Source organism: Gossypium arboreum, chromosome 8 (genome assembly GCF_025698485.1).
Source record: "Gossypium arboreum isolate Shixiya-1 chromosome 8, ASM2569848v2, whole genome shotgun sequence".
NCBI classification, from domain to species: domain Eukaryota; kingdom Viridiplantae; phylum Streptophyta; class Magnoliopsida; order Malvales; family Malvaceae; genus Gossypium; species Gossypium arboreum.
In genome coordinates, this window is record NC_069077.1 from 77,120,920 (window position 1) to 77,129,493 (window position 8,574).

The 8,574-nt window shown below is 36.1% G+C and overlaps 1 non-coding gene across 1 annotated transcript; it reads left to right on the plus strand.

The window, feature by feature from the left end:
- Positions 1 to 5,287: 5,287 nt before the first annotated feature.
- On the plus strand, positions 5,288 to 5,394 carry LOC128279630 (small nucleolar RNA R71). Its single transcript, XR_008269829.1, has one exon. It is a non-coding gene; the product is annotated as a small nucleolar RNA R71 (small nucleolar RNA).
- The last annotated feature ends 3,180 nt before the right edge of the window (positions 5,395 to 8,574 follow it).

An 8,574-nucleotide genomic window follows, 5' to 3' on the forward strand; every position in this document is an offset into this window, starting at 1 on the left:
CACTTACCCAAAACGTCACTTATATCTTAAGTGCTCTTCCATTAAACTAGAAATTTCACCAGTTGAACACATCGGAATACAACTCGGATACACGGATAATTTGCACATAAGTGCCTCATATGTAATCAAGAAATCATGTAACCCGCCCCTAAGTGAACTCGGACTCAACTCAACGAGTTCGGATGCCTAGTTAAATCTCACGAACTCGGACTCAACTCAACGAGTTCGGACATTTGCATCCATAAGTGAACTCGGACTCAACTCAACGAGTTCGGATGCTCAACCATCCTAGTGACATGTCACTTGTATCCTAATCTATTCCTAAGGTTCAAGCGGGCTTTTTCCTCGATCTCACATTGCAGTCTTCCATGGAATATCGAATCGATACTCGGTAGCAATTCATATTTATCAAGTAGTAAACGTAATTTGCATATTACTCAACATTAACCACAAAGCATAATATGACACGATAAAAAATCAGCATATCATATAATTAACATCAATAACTTAAAAATAACAATTATGCTACATTATTTACACATGAACTTACCTTGGTACCAAAATATAAAGATTTTGCAATTTAGTCCACAATCTTTTCTTTTCTCGATCACGACTTGAATCTCGTTTTCTTGATCTATAATACCAAATTAATCTTATTTAATACATACATTTATCAAAACAGCATTTAATCTGAACTTTAAAAATTACACTTTTGCCCCTAAACTTTTGCATAATTACACTTTTGCCCTAGGCTCGGAATTAAACTTTATTCCTTATTCTTATGTTTTATAACATGTTGATTACTTTTCCTTCTATGGCAACATCAAATTCTCTCTCTAACATATACTTGTGACTATTAGGTATTTTTGGATTAAGCCCTTTACTCGTTTTCACTAAAAACCGAGTAGCACAAGTTGTCTAACATAATTTAAAACCCCATATTCTATCATAAAACATCAAAATACAAATTTCACCTATGGGTATTTTTCCAAATATAAACCCTAGGTTGAATTATTGCTAGCATAAGCTTAATCGAGCTTAGAGATTCCAAAAGCGTAAAGAACATTAAAAACGGGGCTTGGAATCACTTACTATGGAGCTTGGAAGCTTGAAACAAACCCTAGCTATGGAGAACCCTTGAAATTTCGACCTAATGAAGAAGATGGACAAAAATTGGCTTTTAATTTTGTTTTTAATTCATTTTAATAACTAAATGACCAAAATACCCTTACTACTAAACTTTCCAAAATTCCTTCCATGTCCTAATTTTGTCCATGAACTTAAAATTGGTCAAATTGATATTTAAGACCTCCTCATTAATATTCCAAAACAATTTCATACTAAAACTTCTAGAATGCAAGTTTTGCAACTTATTCGATTTAGTCCCTACTTTCAATTTAAGCACTTTAGGCATAGAATTTCATCACGAAATTTTCACACAATCATGCAATCATATCATAAACATCAAAATCATTGTAAAATAATTATTTCTATCTTGGATTTGTGGTCACGAAACCACTATTCGATTAAGCCCTAATTGAGGATATTACAACTCTCCCCCTTTTAAGGATTTTCGTCCTCGAAAATCTTCTGAAATAACAGTGTGGGTATTGGTTTCTCATAGTTTCTTCAGGTTACCATGAGTCTCTTCTACCCCATGCTTTTGCCACAACACTTTTACAAGTGCAACACTTTTATTTCTTAGTTGTTTGACTTCTCGAGCTAAAATCTTAATCGGTTCTTCTTCATAAGTCATATCCGGTCGCAGTTCAATTTCTGTCGGTGAAATTATATGTGGAGGATTCGAATGATACCGATGTAACATAGATACGTGAAACACATCATGAATCTTCTCTAATTCAGGTGGTAACGCTAGCCGATATGCTACCGGTCCAACTTTTTCAATTATTTCATACGGTCCAATAAAACGGGGACTTAACTTGCCCTTTCGTCCAAATCTAAGGACTTTCTTCCATGGAGACACTTTCAAAAATACCTTATCACCAACTTGAAACTCCATTTCCTTTCGTTTCAAATCCGCATAAGATTTCTATCTATCTGAAGCAGCTTTCAAACAATCTCGAATCACTTTCACCTTTTCTTCGGTTTCTTTTATTAAATCAACTCTATAAATCTGATTTTCCTTGAGTTCAGTCCAATACAATGGCGTCCGACTTTTACGACCATATAATGCTTCATAAGGTGCCATCTTCAAACTTGTCTGATAACTATTATTATAAGCAAATTCTACCAACGGTAAATACTTTTCCCAACTACCTTGAAATTCCAATACACAACATCTGAGCATGTCTTCAAGAATCAATTACTCTTTCGATTGTCCATCGGTTTACGGATGAAAGGCGGTCTTTGAAATTTAACTTTGTACCTAATGCTTCTTGCAACTTTTGCCAAAACCGTGAGGTAAACCTCGGATCTCTATCCGAAATGATTGACAAAGGTATCCCATGAAGTCTAACAATTACTCGGATATACAATTCAGCCAACTTATTAAGAGAATAATGCATGCGTCTGGAATAAAATGAGTCGATTTAGTCGATCATCAACTATTGCCCGGATGGCATTTTTCTTCCCAGAGTTAACGGCAACCACGATATAAAATCCATAGTAATCCGATCCCATTTCCATTTAAGAACCATAATAGGCTGGAGTAATCCGAAGGTACTTGGTGTTCAGCTTTCACTTGTTGGCGAACTAAGCACTTTGATACAAACTCGGAAATATCTCTTTTCATTCCACTCCACCAGTACATTTTCTTCAAGTCATTATACATCTTCGTACTGCCCAGATGAACTGCTAAACAACCATTATGTGCTTCATGTAAAATCTTTTGAATCAACTCATCATTTTTCGGTACACAAATCCGATTTTTAAACATCAAACAACCATCAGAACCGATTCTGAAATCTAATCCCGTATCAGCTTCACATTGTTTTCTTTTGGCTAGCAAATCTTGATCATTTTTTTGAGCCTCAGAAATCTCTTGTAAAAACATCGATCTTGCTCTTAACTCTGCTAGAATCGAACCGTCATCTGAAATTTTCAACTGAGTGTTCATAACTCTCAAAGCAAACAACAACTTTTTGCTTAAAGCATCGGCAACCACATTCGCTTTTCTTGGATGATAATCGATAACAAGCTCGTAATCTTTCAATAACTCCAACCATCTTTGCTGTCTCAAATTCAAGTCTTTTTGTGACATCAAGTATTTAAGACTTTTGTGATCGGTATATACTCAGCACTTTTCACCATACAAATAATGTCGCCAAATCTTCAAAGCAAATACCACCGCAGCCAATTCCAAATCGTGAGTAGGATAATTCTTCTCATGAGGTTTTAACTACCTCAAAGCATAAGCCACCACTTTTCCTTCTTGCATGAGTACACACCCCAAACCATTTAGAGAAGCATCACTATACACCACATATTCTTTACGATTCGGGTTGTATCAACACCGGTGCTTGATTAATAACTTTTCAATTCTTGAAACTCTGTTGACATTCTTCCGTCCATTCAAATTTAACATCCTTTGGAGTAGTCTAGTCATAGGAGCAGCAATTATAGAAAATCCATTTCTGACGCCGATAATACCCAGCTAGCCCCAAGAAACTTCTAACTTCGATTCGTTTTTCGGTGGTTTCCAATCAACAATGGCTGAAATTTTACTAGGATCAACCCGTATACCATCACCTGAAACAATATGACCCAAAAATCCAACTTTCCGGAGCCAAAATTAACTTTTACTAAACTTAGCATACAGCTACTTATCTCTCAAAGTTTGCAAAACTATCCTCAAATGCTCAGCATGCTCTGTCTCATCTTTTGAATAAATTAAAATATCATCTATAAACACCACAACAAATCTGTCTAAGTATGGCCGAAATATGCGATTCATTAAATCCATAAACACAGTAGGAGCATTTGTCAACCCGAATGGCATAACTAAAAATTCATGATGACCGTACCTTGTTCTAAAAGCAGTTTTAGGCACATCTGACTCTTTTACTCGCAGCTGATAATACCCAGATCTCAAGTCAATCTTTGAAAACCATGTCACTCCTTTTAGATGATCAAACAAATCATCAATTCTCGGCAACGGATACTTGTTTTTGATTGTCACCTTGTTTAACTGCCGATAATCAACACATAATATCATAGAACCATCCTTCTTTTTCACAAATAACAAGGGAGCACCCCAAGGTGAAAAACTCGGTCTCACAAAGCCTTTATCAGTCAACTCTTGCAACTGCGACTTTAATTCTTTCAACTCTGTTGGTGCCATTCTATATGGAGCAATCGAGATCGAGTTGTTCGGTATTAAATCAATACCAAATTCTACTTCCACGATGGAGGCAAACCGGCAATTCTTCCGGAAATACGTCCATAAATTCACACACAACCAAGCCTTGATTCAACTTTCTTTTCAACTTATTTTGTATTAATTACATAGGCCAAATAAGCTTCATAACCCTTTCTCAAATATCTCTGAGCCGACATCGAAGAAATCATACTAGATAATGCCTCTGATTTGGTAATTGCATTGATTTGCTCCCTTAGGTTAGATTCAGTGTTACTCGGTAGGCTACTTTATTGTCGTTTAAAAATCAGTTTGGCAAGTTGGCTTATCAGAGTTTCGAGCCCTTGGATTGATGCTTGTTGATTTTTAAGTGCTATCTCGGTATTCTAAAAATGAGTTTCTGACACCAAGATGAATTTTGTTAGCATCTCCTCAAGGTTCGGCTTTTTCTCTTGTTGGTAGGGTGGTTGTTAGAATCTAGGAGGTGGTGGTCTCTGATTCCCTTGGCCTCCCCATGAGAAATTTGGGTGGTTCCTCCAACCTGCATTGTAAGTATTACTATAAGGATTATTTTGAGATTGGGGATTATTACCCATGTAATTTAACTGCTCATTCTCTATGTTGTGGCCATAGGGTGGGTATTCTGAATTGTTTGATCCACCTCCACTTGCTTCGCACTGCATTACTGGGTGAACCTGTGAAGAACTAAGAAAACCATCAATTTTATTATTCAAGAGTTCTACCTGATTAGAGAGCATAGTGACTGAATTGACGTTATAAACGTCATCTACTTTTGTTGGCTTTGTCCTCATGACTTGCCACTGATAATTATTCAGTGACATCTCTTCTATAAATTCATAAGCATCTTAAGGTGTTTTACTATTGATGGTTCCACCAGCGACTACGTTGGTCATTTGTCGAGTCGAAGGATTCAGGCCATTATGAAACATTTGAACCTGTAGCCAAAGTGGTAACCCATGGTGAGGGCACCTTCTCAAAAGGTCCTTGTATCCCTCCCATGCATCGTAGAGTGTTTCTAAATCCATCTGCACAAAAGAGGAGATATCTTTACGTAATTTGGCTGTTTTAGCTGACGAAAAATATTTTAATAAAAACTTTTTGGTCTTTTGTTCCCAAGTAGTGATTGACCCTCATGGTAATGAGTTCAACCATTGTTTAGCCTTATTCCTCAACAACAAGGGAAACAACCGAAGATGAATGGCATCATTAGAAACGCCATTAATTTAAAATGTATCACATAGTTCCAAAAAGTTTGCCAAGTGAGTGTTGGGATCTTTGTCCTGCAAACCATCAAATTGAACAAATTGATGTATCATTTAAATTGTGTTAGGTTTCAGTTCAAAAGTATTTGCAGCTACAGTAGGTCAACTATGCTCAATTCAGTTCCTGTTAAAGAAGGTTTAGCATAATCATAGCGGAGCAGGATTCTGATTAACAGCAATCACAGGAGGTAGCGGATTTTCTTAGTTTTCAGCCATCTCCTCAGTTGTGGTAGAAGTATCGTCCTCTTGCTCTTCCTCTGTGTATCATAAGCTTCGCCTTATTTGTCTTCAGTTTCTACAAACTGTGCGATTGATCTTACTATCAAACAGTAATGGTCCTGACGGGTTTCTTCTAGTCATAAACTAGAAAAACCTGTCAGAAGAAAATAAATGAAGAATTAGAAAAAAAAATAAAATTGTAATAAAAGTAAAATTGCTAAAGTAATAAAAATCGAGTGTTTCTAATATCCTAGTTCCCCAGCAACAGCGCCAAAAACTTGATACGTGATATTCACAACAGGTTTTAAATATTTATAATTAATTGTTCTTGAAACTAACTATTATCACGACGAAGGCAAGTGTACCTATCGAATAGTAGTATAGCTTTAGCAAGACCGGATTGTCGAACCCAAAGGAACCAAGAGTAGTAGTAATTACTTTCTTTTTACAATATAGCCTAAAAATTAAGGGATTTGATTATCTAAATTAATTAACTAAACTAAAAGTGCACAGAGAGAAATTAGGGAAATGCTTTTGGGAAAATTCAATTAATCAAGACAATACCGAAGGAAAAATCCACCTAGACTTCACTTGTTATTTGACTTTGAATCAAACGATTTATTCATTTGCTTTGATCCGTAGAAATCCCTAAGTTATATTATTATCTTTCTTGAGACTAATAATGTCTTATCCTAGGCTGATTAATTGAAATCTATTTCTATTCCCTATCTCTAGGCGTGCAATCAACTCCATTTAATTATGACAAATTTACTCTTAGACAGGGTCTATTCCTCCTTTGAATAAGAGCTTTAACTCAAAATAATATCCTAGAATATTAAAACAAGAATTAAGAACACATAATTAAGAACAAGTCAAATATTTATCATACAATTCAGATAATAATAACAAGATCCGTCTTAGGTTTCATTCCCTTTAGGTATTTAGGGGGTTTAGTTCATGATTATAGAAGAAAACATCTCAAAAGCATAAAGATAACAAAACATAAGAAATCCCAAAACTCCTGAAGGAACTTGAAGGGAGATCTTCAGTCTTGATGATGAATTCGGTTTTTGAGATGGATCAATCGGCTTTCCTTGAGTAATTCCTTGCTTCCTACTCTGCATTCCCCTTCCTAAGTGCCTCCTCTGGTGTTTAAATAGGCTTTAGAATGCCTAAGAGCCCTCAAAATTGGTCTTTTCTGAATAGGGTTATACTTGGTCTCGGTAGGGACACGTCCGTGTGCAATTACTCCAGCCCGTGGTCAAGGCTGTTGAATAGGCATGGGCGTGTAGTCTACCCATATAAGTCGTGCTTCAATCCTACCAAAGGGACACGGCCATGTGACACACCCGTGTGAGCAAGTGCAGGCCGTGTTGATTTCCTATGTGGGTCCATTTTCTCTATTTTCGGCCCGTTTCTCGCTTTTTTTTACTCTCCTATGCTCACCCAAGTATAAAACATGAAATTAAAGAATTAGGAGCATCGAATTCACCAAATCTAAGTAGAAACCATCCATAAATGTGCTAAGCATGGGATAAAAACATGTATAAATTACAGTTTATCAAGTGTACTGTACTAATTTGGTCACACGGGTCGTATAAGACAACTGTGGACCTATTGATGGCTTTAAGCCTACTATACTGGTAGCTTTGCTGCAATATTATTTTAGTGTAGTAACCGGTACTACTTGGTGTGTAGGGCTGGGTGGGTCGATTTTATGCCCACATGGTGTGTAGGGTTGGTACGGAGATAATGTGTAGAGGCTGGATTGGGTAGGATTTTTTGCTTGCATACTGCACTGATTACTGTTACTGCATTGATCATGGTTGCTGCACTAATTACTATTACTGAAATGGGCTAAAGCCCAGACTGCTACTGTTACTGAAATGGGCTAAGGCCCAGACTGCTATCGTTACTGATATGGGCTTAGGCCCAGAATGTATCCGCTCTCTGTATGTCTATCTTTGTGTTATTATGGGATTACACACTGAGTTTTCGTAAAATCACCCAACTGTATTAACTGTATAGACAATCCTTAGGCAGATCGGTGTTGCAAGTGACTCGGAGGTGGCCACACAACCACTCTTGCTCTCATATTTGTTTTTAATTTATAAGTAGTTTTATTTAGGTATTGTTATGTAATAAGTCCTCTGTTATTTTGAATTTTGGGGTTTTATTTATTATTTATTTATATTTACTAGTAATAGGATACGGGATTCCAAAAGATATGCATAATTTACCAAAATACTGTGAATATGGAAAATCGTTTCAAAAGCTTTTGCGATAAACGGGATTTTGAAATAAATAACGTTTTAAAGTAAATACTTTTGATAGTGACGTAGGTTTTAAAATTATTTTCTAGATCACACAAAGAGGCTAAATAAACATTGGGCTTTTCAAACGATGTCATGTTTTACGAAAAACACTTCAATGTGACATCGCAAGATTCGACCATAACTTCCAGGCCAGGTTTGGGGTGTTGCAAGACATATGTGGTGATGAGATGATTTTGTAATATTATAATAAATTTTCACCATAAAAATAAATTGTTTCCACATATCATGATTGTTGGACCATTTGACTACATTATAATAATTTTAAAATGGTAAAAAGGGGAGGAACCCCATTGTTATTACTTACTAGTCGATCATTTTGGAGGAGAAGAAGAAACATTTCATTCTCTTCTTTTACCATTTCTTTTTCATTTTCTCTTCAACCCATCACCATTTTCTTTCATTTTGTTGAGAAACAAACTTC